The following is a 27,498-nucleotide window of genomic DNA, read 5'->3' as shown; positions in this document are numbered from 1 at the left end:
AAGAAGAGGAAGAAGAAATATTATAGAAAGGCCAGGCTAAAGAGATATGATTTTAATTTAGACTTTTAATTTAGACAATTTATATTTCTAGCACGTCTTATTTCTTCTGGAAGATTATTCCAGAGGCGAGGAGCGTAGCGACTAAAAGCAGCATCACCAAATCTTTTAGTTCGACTGAGACAATTGAACCAAAGTGAAGCAATTTAATGACACCTGGGAAAACCTGTGCAGGTGCTTTGAGTTTAGTAGAGGAATAGTGTGTGACACTCAGTTTAAAACATTCATGCCCTGTAAAATTTGGGCTGATTTCTTCACAGTATTCAATTTTTTTGAAATCCTGTTTTCGTGGGTTTTATGAGCTGGAAGCCCAAATTATGTACAAATAAACAACTAAATACTTGAAATCGTTTAAGTTGTGGGCCCTGAATCTATAATCTATGGAAGTTTAACATTCTGAATGAAATTATGGAAATAAATAAACTTTTCCATCATATTCTAATTTTTTGGAAAGGGTCTGTAGTTAAGAGCTGTTGTGTTGGCTTAAAATGTTAATATGCTCTGCCTCTAGGGGTCGGTATTAACTTGGAGTGTTGATGTAAAAAAAAGAAGCAGAATAAAAGGATGGAGTGTTGAGCTTCTGCACGCTTGTTCAGCTGCTTTTTCCTTTTATTAGTACTAGTATAAAATACAACATTTTTGGCGACGAGGATGGCAGCTCTCAGTTTACCTACGCCTGCTTTGTTCTTGCCATGCCCAGGTCATCCCTCGGTACCGATTCATACTTGGCGGAAGATGTTTGAAAACTATCTTGTCGCCATCGATGCTACAGGAGATCGGTGGCCGGAGGAGAGGAAGCGCGCCGTTTTACTACAATGCCTGGGAGCAGAGGGGTTAAAAGTTTTCTACACGCTGCCTGATACAGGTCGGACTGTTGCCGATGCTTTCAAAGCTTTAGAAGAACATTTCCAGCCGGCTACGAATGTTGTAGTCGAACGACACAAATTCAGACAACATGCCCAATGGCCGGATGAATGAGTAAAGGATTTTGTAGCTGCTTTACGTGAACTCAGTGTACACTGTGACTTCGGCGATCGTACCGAGGAGATGATCCGGGATCAATTAGTGGAAAAAGTGTCCTCTGCACGTATTCGGGAGCGTCTCTTGCTACAGCCACAGTTGACACTGAAGGATGCGCTGCTGTTAGCTGGCCAAACGGAGACTGCTATGGGACATGCGCAAATGTTTGATGCGGCACCAGTGCACGAGATTAAATCTGCTCAGCGTGGCAAGCCACAACGAAACCAGAAATACCACGGAAATCATGTGAGTAAAGCACGATCACAGTATACTGCACAGACAAATCGCAGTTGCTTTCGTTGCAGGTCTGGCTCTCACTTGGCTAATGCTCCAAATTGCCCTGCTGCCAAAGTTAAATTGTAAGAGTTGCGGAAAAGTGGGACATTTTGCAAGGGTTTGCCGTTCAGAAAAAAAAAGTGCAAGTACTTGATGCCCCTGAAAGGGAGGTCCCCGAAATTGTGCATGTGCTTGAAGTGGAAGGGAAACCTCTGTGTGAGAAAATAAAATGCACTGTGGCCATTGGAACTGAGGGAGTGAGCCCTGTCCCGTTTGAGCTCACAGTCGACACGGGTTCTGCTGTTTCCATCCTCCCTCATCACCTTTATAAGCGTCATTTCAGTACATCTTCTTTACGACCCCCCCCGTGTGAAACTGGTGACTTACTCTAAAGCAGCACTGCCTGTTCTTGGATGCTTGTGTGCACATGTATATTACGGAGATGCGGTGGCCAGTACTAGCATCTATGTTGTTGAGAACGGCACCCCTTTACTGGGCATGGACTTAGTTTCTGGCCTTAACATTCATAAGGCTGGAAATAAAGTGGTGTCACCCCCCTCTCCTGCCGTGGTGAGACAAGTGACGGCTGCAACAGAGGCCATCGGATGCGCTAAAGGCTTTGTAAATCGGGTGAAAGTAAGAGAGTCAGTACCGCCTGTACAGCAAAAGACTTGGGTCCCATTGACTTCCATAGTAGGAAAAAAAAAATACTATGGAAGTCAATGGGACCCAAGTTACAGACATTCTTCAAAATATCTTTCTTTGTGTTCAGCAGAAGAAAGAAATTCATACAGGTTTGAAACAACTTGAGGGTGAGTAAATGATGACACAATTTTCAACTTTGAGGTGAACTAATCCTTTAATATGAGTTTCCCTAGCCTGCCTATGGTCCCCCAGTGGCTAGACGTTTTGATTGGTGGAAACCAAGCCCTGGGCATTTTTGAGAAAATGAAAGCTCAGACGGGCGAATCTAGAAATATTCCCTTATGTCGTCATAAGGGGAAAGGTCACCTCCCCTTTCTCTTCTTTGCCCACAAAAAGAATTTTGAACTGCGCGAGCGCGATATTGGTTTTTCCTCGAGAGACTTCATGGCTTGCAAACGAGTGAAGCATGGCAGTTGCTCAGTGTTTGGATGTACAAATGAACACAAAGGTATTTTTTTAGTTCCTTCATCCAATCCTCTGAAGAACCAGTGGGTTATGTGAATTTCTAATGTGTAATTGTTCAAGTTCAGACAGATAATCTTTCTTTCAAAGTCGTTCAATACTGTTTATGCATCAGTAAATCAAGCCAGTGACTAAACGGTCAACTTCACGTCGTTTCTCTTATCTTATAACTAATCTTAACTTTAATTTATCTAAATAACCTTACTTAAACTGTGATTAATATATATAGAGAAAGCGATCAAAGAACAATCCCTTTCCAATCGCCCAAGCTGTCAATCACACAGCGTGAGTTTATCTGGACAACTCGTTATGAAATCAATGACGCTGTTACACTGCATAACAAAGCTCTTACATTACTTACCTCATGTCTGCATTGGTGAAATCATTAGTGAGAGTGCAGAAACTGCGTTGCAATGATAAGATCTTCATTCACGTGATCAACAGGCTGTCATCTGCTCAATGCTCATCACTGCAACCTTTTGTGTGATGGGAATAGATCTAAATACTTAAACTTCTCACGATTTGTTAATCCCGATAGCTTTAATAGTAAAAACGTATAATAACTGTAATAGTAAAAGTTTTCGAGAGAGTTCCACATGCAATGCAAGATATTTCACATGCAAGCATGCCAGCCAATCACAGCAGTGGGCATTTACACTGAAGTCTCACAGCAGCCAATCACAGCAGTGGGCGTTTACACTGAGGTCTCACAGCAGCCAATCACAGCAGTGGGCATTTACACTGAAGTCTCTCAGCAGCCAATCACAGCAGTGGGCATTTACACTGAAGTCTCACAGCAGCCAATCACAGCAGTGGGCGTTTACACTGAGGTCTCACAGCAGCCAATCACAGGAGTGGGCATTTACACTGAAGTCTCACAGCAGCCAATCACAGCAGTGGGCGTTTACACTGAAGTCTCTCAGCAGCCAATCACAGCAGTGGGCATTTACATTGAAGTCTCAGTGGGCGTTTACACTGAAGTCTCTCAGCAGCCAATCACAGCAGTGGGCGTTTACACTGAAGTCTCACAGCAGCCAATCACAGCAGTGGGCGTTTACACTGAAGTCTCTCAGCAGCCAATCACAGCAGTGGGCATTTACACTGAAGTCTCACAGCAGCCAATCACAGCAGTGGGCGTTTACACTGAAGTCTCACAGCAGCCAATCACAGCAGTGGGTGTTTACACTGAAGTCTCACAGCAGCCAATCACAGCAGTGGGCGTTTACACTGAAGTCTCTCAGCAGCCAATCACAGCAGTGGGCGTTTACACTGAAGTCTCACAGCAGCCAATCACAGCAGTGGGCGTTTACACCGAAGTCTCACAGCAGCCAATCACAGCAGTGGGCGTTTACACTGAAGTCTCTCAGCAGACACGCCCCTTCAAACAGAGCGTTCAAATCAGAGGCTAAAATCAGGCTAGGAAATATGCCTTTTATTTCTAAATTATAATACATTTTTATCTAAAAATCATACTAACATTATAAGGGCACACCAGGAAACATTCTAAAATAATAAAAATAATCCATGCAATGGGACCTTTAAGTGAGGACAGTACAGTAGTCACGGTTCTTCTGACTCCTGAAGTTAAACGGCCTGGGGTGGATGTGGAAAGTTGAAATATTATATTGAGTTAAATCCTCTGGATTCGATGATCACACGGGACTGATCGCATGGATTAACTTAAAATACTCCGTCATTCATGGTCACTTGATAAGAGGAAGACATCATTCAGCCATGCAAATTATAAAATGCTCAAGTATTGCTGAACAATAAATGTTACCCATAAAATGATAACATTAACTTGGATTTTGTATTTTTTCTTTTCTTTATTCCACTTGTGTAGAACTCACAATGTACACATTTATGTGTATGCGCGGTCAAACTGTAAATACAAACAATTCACATTTAGTATCCAGTAATGTTTTCACTTCTCCAAATAAGTTTCTACAACATAACATCAGCTTAGATGATAAACATTAAAGTATATATACTTATAAATCAAAGATATTCCCTACAACGCAAATATCACGTATGGTATGTAGCTATTAGCATTAAACATTATCACATTTGTGCGATACACCTGTCAACACACATTACTAAAACAGCATTACAACACGTATTAGATCTGTTTAACAAATAAATGCAACATATATTGCTTGAATATTTCAATAGGCAAAATTAACTATAAATATCAAACCAAACATAATAGCCTAAACAAACTAACATTAGGCGTTTAGGCGCTAATCGCAAATAGCGATCTACATAATGATTTTATCAATACACTTATAACAACAAAAAAATGTTACTCACCACGCTGGGAATATATAGTTTAGATTAAGAGTTGTATCTGTAGTTGTTATAGAACATTAGAAAGTCTGCATATGAGCATCAACAGGGCTTTCACACTCAGATCGGTTCAGTTCAGTTTTTTTTTTTCTACTCGCGCTGCTTCCTAGGTGATCACATGAGCCCACAGAATCAACGTCCTTAAAGGGGCAGCACCCTACATCCCGGCCCCAATGACCCAAACAGGTCATTCAAACAAAGTAAGGGTGATGTGACAAACTAATTCAACTAAGAAGACTGGCTTCCAGGAGGCAGATCTTGTCTGCAGGACGGATGAAGACACCTGCCTGTGTTTTCACTTCCACACTGTAGACATGACTTGAGAGTTCGGTTAATGACAGTCCATCCCTTTAGAATCCAGAAACGTTGACGAATTTCTGCAAGTACTCGCTCTGGACCTGCATGACCCAGGCGAAGATGATAGTGACTGATAATCAGATGGGTGACGTGATGATTGTTAGGTAGGATCACTTGATGTTTTGCCTCAAAGGGAATTGGGGCATTTGTTAGTCTGCCTCCCACACGAAGGAGTTGGCTGTTTTCATCCTCAAAGGGTTTAAGCTTGAGAAGAGAACTGGGTTTTGCTTGAGAAGATCCGAAGGATGTAGTTTGTATGTAATTGAGAATGGCTGATTCTGCTTGTTGGAGCTCACTTACAGTAAGAGGGTCGGATAGATGCACACTTGTTTTCTTGCGTAACAAAGCCTTGACACGCAACAGGATAGCAGTAGCCCTTTTCAATCGATGCCAACTGGAGTATCGTTCCAGTAGTCTGTCCACTGCATTTTTCATCACTTGGTTTGGTTTTATGCTAGCTGCATAGACCTCTTTGGCTCTTTTAATTTCTGCTTCCTCTGACAAATCATTTATGATAGGTTGAGCAGGCCAATGTTCCTCCTCAAGTTGAAGAAAGTGCGGACCAGACACCCATCGTTCACTCGACAAAATCTCTCCCATAGTCATTCCTCGAGAGACATCATCCGCAGGGTTAGAAGCAGAGTCAATGTGTCTCCACTGGCATGGTTCTGACCGCTCATGTATTTTTGAAATACGGTTTGCCACGAATGTCTGGAAACGACAATGCTTGTTGTTGATGTACTGAAGTACGATGGTACTATCTGACTAAAAGTAGGTCTTTTCAATTGGAATCTCCAAGTGGCGCTTGATATGCTGGTCCAGCTCCGTAGCAACTACAGCTGCAAGTAGCTCCAAACGCGGTATGCTAATTGGCTTGATTGATGCAAGTCTGGACTTTGACATCACCAGCCTGCAGGTGTCACCAATCCTGATCTATGAAACCGCGCCGTAAGCCAGTTCCGAAGCATCGGAAAAGTGATGGAGCTGGGTCGCTAACAAGCAACTAGCGGATGTTGGTCTAAGACATCTTGGAATTTTCAGCGCAGACAACAGAGGCAAGTCATTTAGCCATCTGTGCCACTGTGCTGCTAAGTCTACCGGTACCTCCTCATCCCAGTCGACTTTCATGCGGCACAACTCTTGAAAGATTGCCTTTGCTTTGAGCACGAATGGACTTGCAAATCCTAAAGGATCATAGATGGAACTGGTAGTGCTCAATACTCCTCTCTTTGTTGCAGGTTTGTCCACAGCTTTGACATCGAATGTGAAGCAATCTCTTTCAACATCCCAAAGGCAGCCAGTGTTCGTTCAAATGGCAAATCCTCCTGGTCAAGGTTGACCTCATGTAATGACTTTGCCCAATCATCAGCTGGTATTGATTTCATCACTTCCTTAGAATTGCTTAACCATTTGGTTAATCTAAAGCCTCCACAGGTGAGTAGCTCACGGAGTTCGGAAGCAAGTTTAATGGCGACCTCCACTGTTGGTACCGACTTAAGACAGTCGTCGACGTAGAAATTTCTTTTCAAGGTTTCCACGGTTGTCTTCAGCCACTCGTTGCAAGGCAAAATTGGCAGCACTAGGACTCCAGACACCTCCAAAAAGGTGAACCATCATACGGAAATGCTTAGGCGGTTTGTCCGGGTCGTTGTCCTCCCACCACAGGAAGCGAAGCACATCTCTTTCATCAGATGGCACTCGGACTTGATAAAACATGCTCTCGATGTCCGCATTCAGAGCAACAGGTTCTTGCCTAAACTTGAGAAGAACTCCTAGTAGCTTATTGGTAAGGTCTGGGCCTTGGTAAATATGATCATTCAACGAAGTACCTTGGTACCGAGCTGCACAATCGTAGGTCCACCGCTAAGGTGACTACGTTGAGATTTTTGGTCTCCATGGTGTTCAGTTTAATGTTCATTTTGCGTGACTCCAGTTTAAGAGCGTGAACTAACTTCTTAGAAGCAAAGGTCCCATTAGAGCCACTGTCAAGCAAAGCAAAGACATTCATAGAGAATCTGTTGTGTCTGTCTGAAACCACTACTGGCACGATGGGAAGTGCAATCTTCTTTCGACTGGCTTCAATGCACTTTCTAGTGGCATGTGCTTGAATGGCTTGAGGCGGGTCAGCAGTTGGCTCACCTCCAGTAGCTTGATTAGTAGATTGGCCATTGTCGTCGTTGTTAGAAGCTACAATGGCGGAGTGCAGCCAACTGTTGTGTTTTTTCCCACATCCAGGCACCTTGCATACCCAAGTGCGAGTACAGACTGTGCTGCGATGACCTTTCATGAAACAGTTCAGACAGAGTTGCTTTTGTTGAGCAAAGGCCAAACGCTCTTGAACAGACAGAGCTCTGAAGGCTTGACACTGGTTCAGAAAGTGTCCGTCAGTGCACTTTGGACACTTAAATCTTGATGTTGGTTTTGGTGTGGATGATGTGGTGCATTCATTAGTAACTGACACTGTTGCAAATGTCTGCTTTTTCTTATTGAAAGTTGACTTAGTACTTGGTTTAGAACTTGCTGGAGAATTTCGACTGGCAGAGCTAAGGAGATTCCCAAAGATAGGATCTGCTCTCTTTGCAGCTTCTGATTGAACAAGACTGACTATGTCATCTAACTTTGGCAAATGACCAGACTTGATGATCTCATAGTTTATTGTGAGCCACCTTTTCTTTATGTCTTCAGGTAGCTTTTCCACAATTTGTAGCAAAGTGCGTCCACCATTCAGCTCTTCCTCACACTTCATTGCCTTTAAAGTGTCTCGGCAGCTGCACAGAATGTCCGCGAAGCTTTGCAACTGCTTGTTGTCTTTAATATCTTTGTGATTAAGCACCTTGTCAACCCATGCTTGTGATATTGCATATGGATTGCCAAAACGTCTCTTCAAAATAGCCATGGCTTCAGCATAGCCCAGGCTAGAGTTGGGGTTGTACAAGCAATGTGAGATAGCATCTCTAGCTTGGCCGACAGTGTACTGATGCAGTCGAGTGAGTTTCTCTTGATCTGGCACTGTCTCTTTATCAATCACAGAGGAGAACAATCTCATGAACTGCCAGTACTTTAAGGGTTCTCCATCGAACTTGATGATGTCAACTGGTGGTAGATGCATGGAATCGATGTGTGACTGATATTGTTGCCTTGACAGGTCTAGTAGTTGGCATAGAGAATTCTCATTCACTGCTGAAAGTGAGGAACGAAAGTTAATGGATGGGTTACCTGAAACAGGAGTGGAAAAGTCTTTATTTATTGTTGTTAACTCAGCCTTTCGACGATTTTCCTCCATCTCAGCATCTTTGAGTTTCAGTAAGCTTTTCAGTCCATCCATTTCCAATTCTGCATGTTGAAGTTGTAATTTAAACTCTGCACGTAGGCGTTCTTCCTGTCGAGCAATGAGCATGGAAAACTCTTCCTTTTCTTTCTGTCTTAGATTTTGTAGCCCTTGAAGCTGGGTAGACAGCTGGTCTACAGAAGACATTGGAGATTTAACAGCTTCATCAAACCTTGGCTCTTCCTCTTGGAAGTTAAGTCCATCTGAGTATTCTATGTTTGGATCCTCCATTGATGGTTTAAAGTCCTCAAACCAGCGCAAGACTGAGTGCTGCAAGTCTTGAACATCACGCAGGACCGATGTTAAATAGCCCTTAGAAGCATCAAGGTCATCGTCATCTTCTAATGTTTTATGGTACATGTCATGAATCTCATTAAACCGCATAACAGCCTCATCCAAAGCAGCAAGTTTCATCTCCACTTCTTTGGGCTGGTTACAGTTCATAGAAGTTGTAATCTGTGTCATCAAGCGTGTCACTGTAGCCTTTGCACATTCACGTTGACGCTTGAGACATTTTTGTTGTTGATCAGGAGTAACACTTGTTTCTGAATCTTGGTCCATGTTGTCATTAATCTTCTTAACTCCTCGTGTTTGACTTTAATGTTACCCATAAAATGATAACATTAACTTGGATTTTGTATTTTTTCTTTTCTTTATTCCACTTGTGTAGAACTCACAATGTACACATTTATGCGCGGTCAAACTGTAAATACAAACAATTCACATTTAGTATCCAGTAATGTTTTCACTTCTCCAAATAAGTTTCTACAACATAACATCAGCTTAGATGATACACATTAAAGTATATATACTTATAAATTAAAGATATTCCCTACAACGCAAATATCACGTATGGTATGTAGCTATTAGCATTAAACATTATCACATTTGTGCGATACACCTGTCAACACACATTACTAAAACAGCATTACAACACGTATTAGATCTGTTTAACAAATAAATGCAACATATATTGCTTGAATATTTCAATAGGCAAAATTAACTATAAATATCAAACCAAACATAATAGCCTAAACAAACTAACATTAGGCGTTTAGGCGCTAATCGCAAATAGCGATCTACATAATGATTTTATCAATACACTTAAACAACAAAAAAATGTTACTCACCACGCTGGGAATATATAGTTTAGATTAAGAGTTTTATCTGTAGTTGTTATAGAACATTAGAAAGTCTGCATATGAGCATCAACAGGGCTTTCACACTCAGATCGGTTCAGTTCAGTTTTTTTTTTCTACTCGCGCTGCTTCCTAGGTGATCACATGAGCCCACAGAATCAACGTCCTTAAAGGGGCAGCACCCTACAATAAGTCTAAAATAAAATTGAAATCGCTAAGGCTAAGAGATTATGAAAGTGCTGTGATTTGTGGATGACTGATAAGCGTGAGTCTGGAGGAAGAGGCATTTAATTAATTTATTAATTCTCAGTTTTGAGAAACGTAGCCTGCGTGTGTTATGTTGTTGTGTTAATAATAACTAAAGTACCTAATTATGTTACATGTTTATTTTGTACTAAAACTAGCGAGTTAGTTACTTATGGATTTAAAAGTACCGTTGTATCAGTGCTGCACGAGCTCTCTCTCTCTCTCTCTCTCTCTCTCTCTCTCTCACGGACGTGCGCACAGAGAGAGAAGATAATTGTAAAATGAAAATTGACACGTTTAAATTTTGATCTTGCTTGTGTTTTTTTTGTGTTTTTTTTGTCAAAATGTCAGAAAGAAAATTATTATTATACATCTGTTTTTAAAATTCGTTAAATGATGGACATTTTACTGTCAACACTTATTTCTGAAGACAGACCTGAGAAATAGGCTACAAGGACAGCATCTGGCCTTGTAGTGTCAGCATTGCGTGCAGCATTAACGTATTTGTATGTCTCTAAATGTCCATTTCTATCCACAAAACTTGTCAGAACTCATGGTTTAACCCTTCAAGGTCTAAGGGGTTTTAAGTCCGCCTGGCACTATGTTGATATTTTGGCTTCTGGAAGGGTCAATTTTCATAGCAGAGTGAAGAGAGTCATATTTCTGGATTCTATAGACTCTCAGCTACAAGGTGGATGCAGTGACAATACACTTCTTGAGACACTTGTATGTGTTCTGATGTGATATATCACCAAAAAAATACAAAAACGGAAGTTTGAATGTTTTGTTTTTTATTATATAAAAAGAGTGAACCATAATGAATAAGGGATTTTACATCAAATATTGATTCCTCAAAGGCTTTAGAACACCTGTAATAAAAGTGGGTGAAAAAATATAAAGGAACAAAATAACTATTTACATTTATGTGGCTGTAGTCACCATAAGTTTTTTTTTTTTTTTTTTTTTGTGGAAAAACAGAATATTCAATTCAAAATCGTTGAGAAAATGAAGCAGTATCCTTCTGTTCACAAAAAAAAAAAAAAAAAAAAAAAAAAACACCATGAGAGTGAATTGCGGGAACAGCGATCAGGCAGACTTGTGTTCTCTCCTCTCCAAGTTTGATGTCATCATTGAACATTAAAGTTAAGTTGATATGCATCTCTCTCTAGTCTCTGTCTGTCTAATCCAGCTGGGCAGTGTATCTTCTGGTCTTTCTGTGTCCTGCTTGCTAACGCCGGCCACTTCCAGGGGTGTGTTCTTTGACTTTGTACCTGACGAAAAAAAAGTGAGAGTGAAATACAACTATTTAATACGTTTGATATTCGACAAAGGGCAACGGTGTGTTTATAAAACTGCAGCTCGGAAAAAAATATCCGCGCCACGCGTTCATATGCGCGTGCACGAAATGAAACGTGCCCTTTCCAGCAACCAGTAAAGTATATGGGCGTGATGGCACTCCTCATTATGGGTGCACATACTTTTAAAACAAGACAATAATTATCCAGTCTCCAAGTCAGTTTAGTTACAACTCTGCAATAAAGCAAGATGGAAGCAATGTATTGACACTGACTACTGATTTATAGGCTATATTGCATTTAAAATGTTGATTGGCTGGACATACTGGTCAATATGAATGCACAACCCTCAGTAAAAATTAACCATCAAGTATCAAGTATTGTTTTTTATCATTTAAACACAGTGACATGCTATGGCAAGACATTTTAGCTTTTATTCATTCACATTTTTGATATCAATAATTACATTTGCACTATTTAAAATGTGAATCCTTGATATTAAGAATGTACTTTTCCTAGTAACAATGTCTATTTCTGATATCAGGAATTACATTTTCATTAGTCCTAGTTAAAGGAGGGATGTAGTGGGAGCACTGGGGTGTCAGGTGTGACTGTGTGGCAATGGCAAATGGTTTTGGCTCACAGGTCAGGTAAGACGGCCCCTTAACAGAATTTTGCTTAGGGCCCCAGGGAGGTCAGGATCGACTCTGACTGTAAGCACTGGTGTTTTGTGTTCATTTTGTATTATTTATCAAAAATGAATTAATTACGTTTAATTCATGTCATGCACTTCTCTAAAAACTGTAAAAAAAAAAAAAAATATATATATATATATATATGGCAGCATTGGTTAGGTCTCATTTGTGTAGTGTTAGCCAATAGCATTCCAGTTCAGGCTGTCAAGGGGCGTGTAATAGTCAAGTCAAGTCAAGTATATTTGTATAGCGCTTTTCACAATACAGATTGTATCAAAGCAGCTTCACAGTATTAAATTAAAATAATACAACAAGGTTTGTTTCTAGTGGAATTTATTGATTGATAAAATTTAATTAAATATCCCCAAAATATCCCCAACTGAGCAAGCCAAAGGCAACAGTGGCAAGGAACCGAAAAACTCCATCAAGTGACCTAATGGTGACCTAAAACTCCATCAGGTGACCCAATGGAGAAAAAAAACCTTGGGAGAACCCAGGCTCAGTCGGGGGCCAGTTCTCCTCTGGCGTTTATGAACTAGAGGCCGGAATTAACTGTAAGATAAAAAATATTATACGAATGCCTGGCTGAAGAGATGCGTCTTTAATCTAGTTTTAAACTGGGAGAGCGAGTCTGAGCAACGAACAGTATCAGGAAGGCTATTCCAGAGTTTTGGAGCTAAATGTGAAAATGCTCTCCCTCCTTTGGTGGTTCTGGATATCCTAGGTATGACCAAAAGCCTTGAATTTAGTGATCTTAAAGAGCGCGATGGATTATAGGGCAATATAAGATCCGTTAAATAGACTGGAGCTAAGCCGTTTAGGGCTTTATAAGTCAGTAGCAATACCTTGTAATTAATACGGAACTTTATAGGTAACCAATGCAGTGATGATAAAATCGGTGTTATATGATCATATTTTCTTGATCTCGTAAGAACTCTAGCGGCGGCATTTTGGACTAACTGTAGCTTGTTTATTGAGGATGCAGGACAACCAGCTAATAAAGCATTACAGTAATCCAGTCTCGAGGTCATGAATGCATGAACTAACTTTTCTGCATTAGAAACTGATAGCATATTACGTAGCTTAGCAATGTTTCTAAGGTGGAAAAAGGCTGTTTTTGTAACATATGAAATATGTTTCAAAAGACAGGTTGCAATCGAGTATAACACCCAGGTCTTTTACTGTAGAGGATAAAGTAACAGGACATCCTATGATGTTAAAGTTGTATTGTGCGAGGTTTTGTGGGCGGTTTTTTGAACCGATAAGTATTACCTCTGTCTTGTCTGGATTTAATAAAAGAAAATTACACGTCATCCAATCTTTTATATCTTTAACACACTCTGTCAATTTGGAAAATTTAGCGTTTTCATCCGGCCGTGATGAAATATATATTTGAGTGTCATCAGCATAACAATGGAAACTAATTCCATGTTTCCTTATAATATTTCCAAGTGGCATCATATATATTGAGAATAACAGAGGGCCTAACACAGATCCCTGCGGCACTCCATAGTTTACTGGAGTTATGATCGATTTTTCTCCATTTAAATAGACAAAATGGTAGCGGTCAGATAGGTATGATTTGAACCAGCTTAATGCTGGTCCTTGAACACCAGTATAATTTTGTAGTCAATCTAAGAGTAATGTATTCTATAGTATCGAACGCAGCACTAAGATCAAGTAAAACTAGTATTGAGATACAGCCTTGGTCTGTATCTCTGTAACGATTGGTAAGGTAGCTAGGGTAGCTATTAGGGGTGGAACGGAACATGTATTCGTATTGAACCGAAACAGTACGGGCGTCACGGTTCGGTGCATGAATATACACGTATAAAAAGAAATAAAACTTGCGTGCAAATTAATGTAATGTAATGCGGAACTACTGTTAAATACGCGGGTTCTTTAGGGACACCTAATATGTAGCTCCGCCTTAGCTCTGAAGCTCTGTGGCTATAATAAACAGACTGCGATGTCAAGATTGCAGTGCTGGGATATGTCGTGTGTGTGTGTGAGAGAGAGAGGCGCGGGCGCGATCGAACAGTGGAAACATAAAAACATACTCCGTCATTTTGTTCATACAGGACATCATTCAAACTGCAAAGTGTTTGCTTATATTTGTGTACACTCGCAATAAAACACAACATTGTGCTTTTGTCAAACTGTAACCTACAACTGTCACCCAACCAAAATCTCTCCCTCTCACACACACACACACACACACACCGTTTAAAAGCAAAAAATATTTATCCGACCCATTTAAAAACAAGGTGGCATTTTAGCTTTCTAGGTGGGTTCGACGATGAACTGTAGAAGAGTGTGTCGAACTGCCCGCGAACGCTCACCTCTGATGTGTTCTTTTTAGTTTAGCGCTCAGGACCGTCGTGCGTCATCAACAATCGACGGCCCATAGTACAAAAAAGCTGAAAAAGGGAGTGATCGGACTTTTTTATTTTTCTTAATCATGAAAGCGTTTCAGGTATTTTTAACCACGTGCTTTACTTAGGAGGGGTATTGACATCATATCTAGACTAATTTTGCAAGCTAGCCGGAGATCCTTTGAATGAATGAAGAATAAACACCAACCTCTTTGTTCTTCAGGATCTTCAGTGTGTTTCATTCTGCAGGGTTCTGGATCACTCATGTTCTCACTGTTTGCAGATTTCAGCTCTTCCTGATGCTCTGATGCTCGTCTTCACTGGTAGCTGATGGGAATTTACAGCATTTATTGGGGAATTGCAGTGGGAGGAGCTTCACTGACCATGTGACTGATGTGGGAGGAGCTTCACTGATGATGAATTACAGTGTTAGGAGTTGATCTGCCAAAATCAAACATATATAAGTTACTGAGTTGGTTTAATTCAATTCTTCAAATATTAATAATGGTAAGAAAAACAGTTGAAAGCATAAACAGAAATAAACATAGGCTACTGTTAGATTGAATTAACAATTCAAAACCCAGCGCTGAGGGAGAAAAGGTATCTCTCGACAACTGTGCTGATTAATGACGATATGCCCACTTCTCTATCTGCTACAGATTACGGTTTACACTTAATGTTCTCTTAGCCAATCAGAAGTGAATGTTTATGGAATGCATGTCCTTGGAAAAGGTATAATTGGTGTATAATTTTTGTGTAAGGTAGAGTTTGGCTTGCGACCTCCTCGTGAGACTTTGACGCTGGCTTTACGAATTTAACTGCAAACTATTCTTCAGTAAATCTTTACTTATTTGATTGAACTTCACGACTCCTGGTCTTCTTTCATCATATCTGGTCTTCTTTCATCATATCTGGCAACTGTACCCCCCTTACAGGAGTAACTGACAGCATGGGTTAGACCCGTGAATATTAGACTTGATAATATAACATACTTTGTTAGAGGAAAGATAGAGGTTATCTGGAAAACAAACTGTTTTGCACAAAGATTTGCGGTATATGCACCAGAAAGTAATGTAATTGTAAAATGTGCAGTAGGAACTTTAAAAAGTTTCTTTAGAGCAAATCATAAGGACATAAGATGGGATGAAAAGATTGAGGAGATAACTAATGTAAATCAAAAAGATAAAGATAATAAGAAGTTAACTACTAAATAGTGTTACTAATAGTATTACTAATATAACTGTAAATAGTGTTTGTTTTTGTTTCTGTTATTATTTTGTAATTATTTCTGTTTGTATTTTAATTGTAATATGATATGCAACTGCAATCGCTCATTTCTTAGACTGGGCAAATGTATATTGTCTATCTAAGTATCAACTGATTGTTTGTTCTTCACTGTTATTGTGAAGCGTCGTTGAGCTTGGGAAAGGCGCAATGTTAATTAGACATTATTATTATCAACTAAACCGTTTAAGGATTGAATTACTAAGAAAGATAAAGTATATAAAAAAAGAGTTGATAAACATACAGTATGGTTATTAGAAAATGAGCTTTGGAGTAAGAAGAATTTGATATTAGTGGAATAAGAAAGGAAGGAAGGAAAGGAAGAAAGTGGGTTAGTTTTACCTTTGGGTTAGTTTTACCTAATTAAAGACCAAAGAAAAGAAAAAAAAGAAAGAGTATAAAATACTTCTAACATGCTCTTTTAATTAAAAAGAGTGAAACGATATAAAGAAATAGGTTTCTTACCTATATTTGTGATAACTGTGTTAAAGATCCTAGAATGGAGCAGAACAAACTCATTCTAGTGTGTGTGTGTGTGTGTGTGTGTGTGTGTGTGTGTGTGTGTGTGTGTGTGTGTGTGTGTGTGTGTGTGTGTGTGTGTGTGTGTGTGTGTGTGTGTGTGTGTGTGTGTGTGTGTGAGAGAGAGAGAGAGCAAGAATGCAGATTTATGGGGTAATAAAACTACTGATAGCGTGTCTCTGGATGGAGCAAAGTTAAAGAGAATCAAATAAGCAAAGTTGAACGTGAGTAAAAGTGTTCAATAACATGTGTCATACAGTATATGATGCAAGCAAATGAGGCTGTAAGCAAATTTGTTGGCAATGGCTTGGATATCTAACACCGTAAGTATACGAATTAAGAAAACCCTTAACAGAAGGGGAATATGTGTTAGAGGATTTTTAGAAGGGGAATGAAGCCCAATGTAAAGAGAAAAAATCTTCTATCACATAAAACAAGACCTTGGAACTTCAGAAGCAAATACTGAAGAGTGTTTAAGAAGGAGCCGAATGATTAATGACTAAGAGATGTCTTACAGAGAGCTCAACTTTATGTTATATCTTTCAGGAGATAGAGTCTGGATCGAGATGTTGGGCTAACAGAGTGTTCCAGAATAACACAATGACAGGAGAAAGGCTTGTTTAAGTCAAGTGTTGTGGTAACATTGATAAAGATAGAAGTAGTCATGGTGTTGTTCTGGGTTGTAGTCAAATTTTTTATAAGAATTTTACTGCAATAAATCAAGACACTGTGGAAAAAAGGTGAGACATATAGAGCCTGGTTACAAAATGTATGCAACCTTTGTGACAGACAAAGAGATTGATTGATTTAACAATTGATTTAGAACCTAATGAATCATTATGATTGGTGGAAAACAAAATGTAAATGTAAGACATTTAATGAAGATTGCGAGGTACAAGAGAAAAGTATACGTTATATGGAACGTTGCAGAAATTAAGAAGTTGGTTTAAAATGGTATAGTGAATCCAATACAAAGCTGAAGTAACTTTAGGAGGTGAAAAGTATTCAGTAAATATTTTTTTTAATAAGTTAGTATTAAAACAGATACGTTTTGGGAAGAATGTCTAGATGACAATCGTAATGAGAGTGCTAAATGAAATACAACTGGAAATTACATATAATGTGTAGTAGTAAGATATTAAGAGAATTAAGCAATCAAGTTAAAAATCAAACTTGAAAAGCTGGAGAGATGAACTGAAAATGTGAAAATAACTATAATGGAAAAACAAGTGCAAAGATGAATGTTAACATTTTCAGATGAAAATGAAATTAAGACTCAAAGATAGAGAGATAACAGAGAATAATACAGTAACTGATCAGATGATAGTACAGTTTAGACTGTGTGATGTGCTGGAAGATGTGGCGATGCACACGTATGGGGAAATCATTACAATCAAAATCAAGGGTCTGATAAAAGGCTCATAATTAGGGCATTATAGTAAGAGTACAGTAAATAATACAGAATGAGTAAAATATGATCCTATACCTTTAGTCTTGATAAGATGAAGTAAAAACTATGAAGTAATAATTACCTGGGAGATTCCTAAAGAAATTCCAGAGTATTATATAAGACAAAAGATCTGCCATAACAAGCATGTAAAATAACATGAGATTTTATTGATAATTTGGCAGAGGATGAAGAATTGTTCAATTTGAATAAAGTTCTGGACTGTAAAGTATTTTGAAGGAATGAGTCCAAGCATATATGCAGGATGGGCATGTTTGAATCAGACATTGGACAGTAATATTAGAAGGAATGATATCAATCAAGCAAGAAAAAGCTTTTTGCTAATTGAAGAAAAACACACATATGGGACACTGAAGTGGAGAGTAAATAATATTCGAATACAATTAAATATAGTCACAATAGTGTTTTGATTATTCTTGAGTTGTCTGGTTTAGGAAGGATTTTCAGAATATTTTTTTTCTGGAATATGTAAATTATTAAAGAAATGTAAAAGGGGCGTGAATAAATCCTATGACATTGACTTACGTCCGGTAAGACCTTCATCTAAGAGAGTAGATGTTGTGAGACTGTACAAAGCAACATGTGTCTGATAACATAGACTCAGAGAACTAGAGACTGGAGAGACCAGCACATCTCAACATGATATACAGCAGACTGACCCTTACACAACCTTTCAGAGGCCCGGAGGAACATGGCATGTACATCATACTGCTAGATACATACATACATACATACATACATATCAAACAACACAATGTTATAAACTATATTGAGAAATCTCTGACATTTTGGTAACATGGTTGCAGAAAATAGTGATATAAATGTGAAATAAAAAGGCTATAATATTATTCAGTTTGACCTGATGTTGACACTCAATATGAACATTTCTCAAACCTCGCTTTACTGAACATTTGTTGAAAACCAAAAAGTTTATTTATTATAGTAAATAAAACTCTCACAGCTCCTGAGATGATCTAAATGTGATCTAACATGAATGTTCTTCAGCATCATGAATGAATGAAGAATAAACACCAACCTCTTTGTTCTTCAGGATCTTCAGTGTGTTTCATTCTGCAGGGTTCTGGATCACTCATGTTCTCACTGTCCTCTTTAATAAACTCAGTCTTTGCAGATTTCAGCTCTTCCTGATGCTCTGATGCTCGTCTTCACTTGTAGCTGATGGGAATTTACAGCATTTATTGGGGAATTGATGTGGGAGGAGCTTCACTGATGATGTGACCGATGTGGGTGGAGCTTCCCTGATGATGTGATTGGCATGGGAGGGGCTTGTTTTAATAGGGTCAAAGACCTGATGTCAAGTTTTAGTGTCTGTATCTAATTTCTAATATTATAAACATAAAAAAAACATTAAATGCAAGTAAAGTGTCTATTTTACAGTTTTTCCACAATTGCTAAGTTCTAAGAGAACCAAATTATCAATAGCCTAAACCAATTTGTTGAATAAATCACTCTTTCTGCAAAACCTTAAACAAGTTCAGGCAGTTCAGACATATTGCAAATCTCCTGCACACTTTCTGCAAACCTCTAAACACATTCTCACTCGCTAAAACACATTTGACTGTAACTGAAACTGTAATGTTTCAAAAAGCTTTTTTGTTTTTTGTAAATTTTATTATATTTTAAATTATTGAAAACTTAGTGTGGTAAAACCTAATGGTTTGAATGAAAGTATAAAGATTTAAATTTACTATGAATGAGTATTTTGGGGCTGCACTATGATCCTTAAATACAGTCTGAATATGTCATCAAATAATTATTCTTCTAAATATGCCTGAAAAGGTTTTTAGCAATATTTGTCTTTGACCCATGTACTGTTTTACACATTTAAGCATTTATATAAATCTGTCTGTCTAATGTAAAGCAACTGATGCTAATTCACAATTAAAATAACAGCAGAAATCCAGAAAAGTGGTAAAAACTGCAAGGAAAACCTATGAAAACATAAAGACAGAAATAAATGTACATATTCACAATCATCAAATCCCCTCAGTCTGTTGACACCAATGAAATGAGCTTTAAGTGTCAATTTACAGGAGATCTGAAGACATCAGCATAATAAATTAGGTGAAAACAGGAACTATTGTCATGAAATAAAGAGTGTTTTCAGCAGATTTGTTAATATTGATGAGCCTCAGACTATCAACACTCATTCAACAAGCCATTCAGGATCATCAGCAGATCATCTCACTTTATTCTGAGTGTTTGCTGTTAGAAACACATGATTTGAGTCAGGATACATGATAAAAGCCTGTTAAACTGCTCTATTGGAAGACAATAGTGTAATTTCTCACAATATAACTGGATAAAACCGCAATAATACAAAATAAAAACTTTTTAAATAAATCTACTGACACTCATCTTCATAAACCACTGCAGATAAATAACTGAATTGAAACATGGTTTGGCTTTATGATAACTCAGTGTAATAAAGTAATCAGATCTTTAACATGTAACAGTTTTTATGTGCAGAAACTAACACTGATCAGTGGCAATTATGTTTCCAGTGGCAAACTGTATTTATATGTATCTGTGTTAACATTTATGTATAGATTTATGTATCAAAATAGGGAAGTATAATTAATTAAATATATTTAAATCAGCTTTCAGCATCAACTGTAGCAGAATTAATATTACAATTATTTAGTCTGTTTGTCCAAAGTAAAGTAAAGTAAAGTAAAAACAGTGTGATGCAATTTATGTAACGTAATTACACAAATTACATAAATTATAAGTTTAACGTATATAACGTAAAACTATCTTGAACAAAGATTATTAGGGATGAGTATGTTTATTATCTTGAGTGAACTAGACAGGAATGCTCTTCACATTAAAGCCCTTAATTCTGTGTTCATGGACAAATGTGGGCACAGAAGTCTCTGGGTTTTAAAAAAAAATAAATGTTATATCACTATCTTCGATAAAATAAAAACGATACATTTTTGGTGTTTTTAATTTATTTTTGGGGTATTTTTTTTATTTATTAACCTCTGAAAGTACCATATTTTCTTTGTAAAGTATTCTTATTTTTATGTTACATTTAATATTTCTTTAACTTCAGTAAAAAAATAATAAAAATCATTCCAGTAAATTCAGAGAGCTAAAACCTAAAAATGTGGTGACTTTGGTGACATGAAAAAAGCAATCATATCAATATCCACTACATGGCTGTAGCACTCAATGGCTGCATATAGGCTGAACTCTATAAACCACTGTTATAACTAGTTTAACCTTAAAATTGTAATAAAAAAAATTAAGTGAGACTATACAAAGATGCCAAAATATGCTTAGACAAATATGACCATGCTATTAGGAAAAGACAAAGTAGTAGATCATTTATCATTTATTTCAAACAAAAAAACATCAAATTTCAATAACTCAAAAAACGAATTGGTCCCAAACAGGTAAGAATAAACATATAATCATAGTTATAATGTTTACATGCACTTGTGCGCATTTGTGTGTTTGTGTGTGTGCGTGCACTGGTGGCTGACTGGAGCATAAAAAAAATTAATAAAAAAAGGTCAGTCATTGGCTCATTCAATTCTTTGTTTTTGTATGTGTGAGTGACTTTTTATAAAAAAAAAAAAAAAAAAAAACGCTCGTTGAATGCTTTATTTGTGTGTGTGTTTGTGTGTGTGAGTGTTTGCCACATTAAGAATGTTGTACAGGATCACCTCTTCATTTGTGTGTGTGAGTGATATGCATTGTGTTGGATCTATTGATTTTTATTTGACCAAAAAATAAAAGCTCTGAATTACAATTTTCCCCATTCATTCCTATGGATGCCCATTTTTGTCCATGAAGGCGAGATTAAGGATTTTTATATATTTTTTTACCCACTTAAAGGAACACTCCACCGTTTTTTTCATATTAAACTATGTTATTCCCTTAACTAAGACGAGTTGATACATACCTCTCTCGTCTCAGTGCGTGCACTCAATCGCTCTGGTGCGCGGCGACACTTTGATATCACTTAGCTTAGCCCAGTTCATTCATTAGGATCCAGACAGAGATGAAGCGACCAAACACCTCCACGTTTTCTCTATTTACAGGTGCTGTTTATAAAATTAGAATATCATCAAAAAGTTGATTTATTTCAAGAATTCAACTTAACAGGTGAAACTAATATATTATATAGACTCATTACATGCAAAGTGAGATGCTTGAAGTCCAGTGTGAAGTTTCCACAGTGTGTGTTGGTTTGGGGAGCCATGTCATCGGCTGGTGTTGGTCCACTGTGCTGTCCACTAACACAGCCATCTCTACCAGGACATGTTCAGAGCACTTCACACTTCCTTCAGCAGACAAGCTTTATGGAGATGCTGACTTCATTTTCCAGCAGGATTTGCACCTGCCCACACTGCTAAAAGAACCCAAACCTGGTTCAGTGACCATGGTATTACTGTGTAATTACTGTGTGATTTCATGTAATATTCAAATTTTCTGGGATTTTGATTTCGTGGGTTTCATAAGCTGTAAGCCATAATCATCAAAATTATAACAAATCTGGTTGGTGTACCCTGGGTGTCCACTAGAGGTCTCTTCCCCATACCGCCACCACCTCATCATGAACTGCATTTCCCATAATCCTTTGTCTGAACTCATCACTGATCATTGCACTCAGCTGTTCCCACTCACATTGTTTGTATCTGTCTATTTATACCCTGTCTGTTTCAGTGTTTGTCATGGAGTCCTTGTTTGATGTCAGATTGCACTTCTGAGTTCTATTCCTGTTTTATTTCTTGTTTGTGGACTGTCTTTGTATGGATTTTGACCCTTTGCCTGGCTGGTTCATGATTAAGGATTAACCCATTAAACTGCACATGGATCTTACCCTTTTTGTGTGCATCCCGTGACAATATTACAGTGTTTTCCCATGAGTTGCAGTGTGTTGTGAATAGCGTATGCTATGTGTGTCTCTGTTAGACCGTGATCATGGGATAAGCTTTACCATCCTATGTGTGTGAAGATATCTGGATCTGTTAGTGTGAAGATGGACAATAGATCTTTAGTGAAGTGACACTTTTGGATCTTTATCTTCTTATGATGTGTAGTGTTCAGCCTGGATAGACTTGATCTATTCCAGGTGATGATGCTGTGAGGGTGTAGTGATGGAGGTGTGTGTTCAGTGTTCATGTCTAGGAGATTAAGGACTTTAAAGTTCAAAGTTTATTGCCATTTGCACAGGTACGTTTCAGTACAGGTACATTGGAATTCTTGTGCGTTTCTCAGAGTTAGTTAAAACCAATGAAATTTAATTTTAAGGATTAATGTCACACTTCTCCAATTAATGCCCTGCTTGGCGATTATAATATAATGTATTTTATAATTCGAGTTATAATACAATTATATTATATTTAAGAATATAAATTAAATTATATTGTTTCTGGTCTCTGAAGTGTCTCTGGAACAACTTATTTGTCAAAGTGTTCGTTTTTCAAAAGACGATTTATTATAAATTTGGCCCTGTAGTCGCAGCCGTACTGGCCAGTGCATTGTATGTACAACAAAGGTCAGGCTGAAAGCCAATGAGGGACTCTGTTGTTGTTAACACCCAATGAACCGCCAGCACATATGCTAAACGCATAGTCAAATCTCTGCTCGTTATCATGTCAATACATTTGAATATGAAAAGGTTTTTGGTTCAGGGCTGATGAGATACACATTTGCTGTTTCTCTTTTTTCTTTGTTAGATTTAAAATACCTTTTCGTTTCATTTAGTCTCTTTAAAGACTACATGAAGGCAAAACTAACATTTTAACGTTTGATTATTCTATTTTACTCTTTACTTCATATTTTACCCGTTTTAGATCCTCACGTCTTCTGCGTGGGTCTCACGATCAGAAGGCTCGTCAGTTTTGGTCAATAAACAGAGGTAATTGGCTATATACCTGAGATTTGCCGTATTCACATGTACACAAACAAAGATACTTTTGTATAGCCCCCTTTCAGACAGTAAAGTTCGACGTCACATCAGAACGCACCGATGAATTGGGATCTGGCCTGAGAGATTCTGCTGTTTATTCAGCTTGAAAGAGTGAGTGCTGCTGCCATTTCCCCTGTGCGCTTCAGCACTATAAAGAGAGATACAGTTCCCTGAAAGAGCGTTATACACGTGTGACACTGCGTCTTTTTCAAGATGTCGTTCCACCCGTGTGTTTCTGGATGCGGTCGTTTCCTGGCGCCGGCTGATGGTCACGATCATTGCCTGGCGTGTTTGGGCATTAAGCATACTGAGGTAGAGTTCGTGGTTCAGTAATGTTCTCACTGCGGGAAGATGATCATCTCTGTGTTATGGTCGAGACTGCAATACCTCAGGAGTGTTCAGAAAAGGAAATAATTGTTTAAGCTCTGGTGTTACCCGGACACATTTAAATGGTGAACAGAAATGAAGTAAAGCTTGTTATGATATGTTACTCCCTGTGTCCGTCTCATGCAGGAAAAATTAAAGGGGGTGACAATGGATGATGAAGCAGCAAGTATGCGGCATCTGATGCCGTCGCTGATGCCCCCAGGCAAGTTTGATTTCAGCCATATTAGTGAATGGCCCAAATGGATGCGACGCTTTGAGCGTTATAGAATTGCGTCAGGCCTAGACAAGCAGTCACGAGAATATCAGGTTAATACGTTTATGTATACCATCGGTGATGAAGCTGAAGATATCCTGAATGTTCTTCCCCTGTCTGAGAAGGAGAAAAAGTCATATGAGACAGTGGAAACGGCGTTCACACAGCATTGTGTAAGCAAACGTAATGTGATTTTTGAACATGCACGTTTTAACAGACGTAATCAAGAGGCAGGAGAGCATATCGAAGCTTTCATCACTGCTGTACATGCTCTGGCAGAACATTGTGAGTCTGGAGCTTTAAGAGACAAACTGATGCGAGACAGAATTGTCGTTGGCAAGACTGTCTGAAAGTTTGCTTTAAGTTCAAAACCAAAACAGTCAAAAAAGAAAGTGACCTGGCCAAAACAAAAGAGGCCTAGTAAAGTGGATAAAGACAGTAGACCGGCTGGGTGTGGGAAATGTGGAAATGCGGAAATATAAAGAGACACAATTGGAGAGAGTGTTCTGCATGTGAAGGGGAATGCCCTAAATGCCACAAACAGGGACATTTTGAAAAGCAGAGTTGGTCAGCTGGAACGGTTAATGGCATCACTCAGAATCGAGAAGAGCAGAGCATGAAAGACTGAGTAGGTACTAAATTTCAATAAGTACTTACTTCACGAGCGCTAAAAGAGTAGGTACTTTATAGCCAGATCTCGTTAAGTATGAATGCGAGCCGTACATCATCAGCCATGTTGACGTTATCATGTCACCTACAACACTATTACAAGCTTTTTTTACTTAAAAGATATGAGCGACTGGTTTAGTTCATCTATCTGTAAATATCTTGATATTGACGAAACTGGCTCATTTTGTGTCTTGTTGAAGAAACAGCTAGCCATTTGTTTTGTGAATACATTTATGGTTGATTTCTTATATTTAAAATCCTACTAAAGTGACCCAGTTTTATCCTTAACGATATTATTTTTATTACGAAAACCCAAAATCGTCATCTTTTGAATATGTTGTTAATTTCTTTATTTTATCCACAATTTTTCACCCACAGCCAAAAGTGGCTTAAATCTCCTTTATGTTTCCCTCCTTTTCTTGTTGAATTTATAAATAACAAATAACAACAAATATATATATTTTTTGTATGTATTATGATGAATTGTTTAAAGTTATTTGACCTAGTCATTGTTCTTTTTTCCTGTGCATAAGGGCAGGTGGAGTGATGGAGGGTCTCATAAGGGCAGGTGGAGTGATGGAGGGTCTCGTAAGGATAGGTGGAGTGATGGAGGGTCTCGTAAGGACAGGTGGAGTGATGGAGGGTCTCGTAAGGACAGGTGGAGAGATGGAGGGTCTCATAAGGACAGGAGGAGTGATGGAGGGTCTCGTAATGACAGGTGGAGTGATGGAGGGTCTCATAAGGACAGGTGGAGTGATCGAGGGTCTCATAAGGACAGGTGGAATGATGGAGGGTCTCATAAGAGCAGGTGGAGTGATGGAGGGTCTCATAAGGGCAGGAGGAGTGATGGAGGACTCATAAGGGCAGGAGGAGTGATGTAGGGTCTCATAAGGGCAGGTGGAGTGATGTAGGGTCTCATAAGGACAGGTGGAGTGATGGAGGGTCTCATAAGGGCAGGTGGAGTGATGGAGGGTCTCATAAGGGCAGGTGGAGTGATGGAGGGTCTCATAAGGGCAGGTGGAGTGATGTAGGGTCTCATAAGGACAGGTGGAGAGATGGAGGGACTCATAAGGGCGATAGGTGGAGAGATGGAGGGTCTCATAAGAGCAGGTGGAGTGATGGAGGGTCTCATAAGGGCAGGTGGAGTGATGGAGGGACTCATAAGGGCGATAGGTGGAGAGATGGAGAGTCTCATAAGAGCAGGTGGAGTGATGGAGGGACTCATAAGGGCGATAGGTGGAGAGATGGAGGGTCTCATAAGGACAGGTGGAGTGATGGAGGGACTCATAAGGGTGATAGGTGGAGAGATGTAGGGTCTCATAAGGACAGGTGGAGTGATGGAGGGACTCATAAGGGCGATAGGTGGAGAGATAGAGGGTCTCATAAGGACAGTTGGAGTGATGGAGGGACTCATAAGGGCGATAGGTGGAGAGATATAGGGTCTCATAAAGACAGTGGTCATTAAAGTCTCTGTGGTCATTAAAAATCCCAGGATGTCTTTCGAAAGAGTAGGGGTGTAACCCCGGCATCCTGGCCAAATTTGCCCAGTGGCCTCTGTCCATCATGGCCTCCTAATCATCCCCATATACTGATTGGCTTCATCACTGTCTCCTCTCCACCAGTAAGCTGGTGTGTGGTGGGCGTTCTGGCGCAATATGGCTGCCGTCGCATCATCCAAGTGGATGCTGCACATTGGTGGTGGTTGAGGAGATTCCCCCTTCTATGTAAAGGGCTTTGAGTGCCAAGAAAAGCGCTATATAAATGTAATGAATTATTATTATTATTATTATAAGGGCGATAGGTGGAGAGATGGAGGGTCTCATAAGGGCAGGAGGAGTGATGGAGGGACTCGTAAGGACAGGTGGAGTGATGGAGGGTATTGTAAGGACAGGTGGAGAGATGGAGGATCTCATAAGGGCAGGAGGAGTGATGGAGGACTCATAAGGGCAGGAGGAGTGATGGAGGACTTATAAGGGCATAATTGTGACTCAAGAAATCTGTCAAGACCCATTTCATTACAAAAGGAAAAAATAAAAGATATTATATTATTATATTATATTATTATATTATATAATGATATTATCATTATATTTTTACAAGGAAAAAGTTTGTTTTAAACTTAGTTAGTTTAAAGTTAGTTTTCTCAAGTTAGTCATGGATAGTGGAAACTGTCACAGGGTAAGCTGTGACTATGCACGGACTGAACATGCACACACACACGCACATTTCGCACATACACCGGTATCATGTTAACACTGTCTGTTTGCCGGCACTGACAATCATGTATACACGGACTTGTGTAGCATTTGATGGTATAGTGTGTTTAAAGCCTGGTGTGTTGGGTGTATTATGTCCTGTATGTTGGTATTACCTGGTTTACTTGAGTTATATGGGGAATCAGTGGCTTTAACATCAGCGCATATGATAACATAATAGGATTGTTGTCTTATGTACAGAAATAAATCACCCCCCCACTATTATTTGGTTTATATGGTTTATTAAGTACAGTGTTAAGAATGATACAAATATAATTACCACATTTGACGAGTCATTTGCCAAACCTGTTCAGTTAAAAATCCGGTCTATTTATACATGGTGTTCGCGCCATCTTGGTAGCGCGTCCGTGTGTGTGACGTCACCGGAGGTTCCATCCATCATAGCTGTACAAAA

The 27,498-nt window shown here is 38.9% G+C and overlaps 1 long non-coding RNA gene across 1 annotated transcript; it reads right to left on the bottom strand.

Moving 5' to 3' along the window:
- Window positions 1-10,643: 10,643 nt before the first annotated feature.
- On the bottom strand, window positions 10,644-18,806 carry LOC309508705. The gene is made up of 3 exons (XR_014209682.1): window positions 18,609-18,806; window positions 14,510-14,742; window positions 10,644-11,207 (listed from the first exon to the last, which is right to left on the bottom strand). It is a non-coding gene; the product is annotated as an uncharacterized lncRNA (long non-coding RNA).
- Between the last annotated feature and the right edge of the window lie 8,692 nt (window positions 18,807-27,498).

This window comes from Leuciscus leuciscus, assembly GCF_965113295.1.
Source record: "Leuciscus leuciscus genome assembly, chromosome: 1".
Taxonomy (NCBI): domain Eukaryota; kingdom Metazoa; phylum Chordata; class Actinopteri; order Cypriniformes; family Leuciscidae; genus Leuciscus; species Leuciscus leuciscus.
Note: the sequence above shows the minus strand (reverse complement) of the source record. Positions and strands in the feature narration are given on the sequence as shown.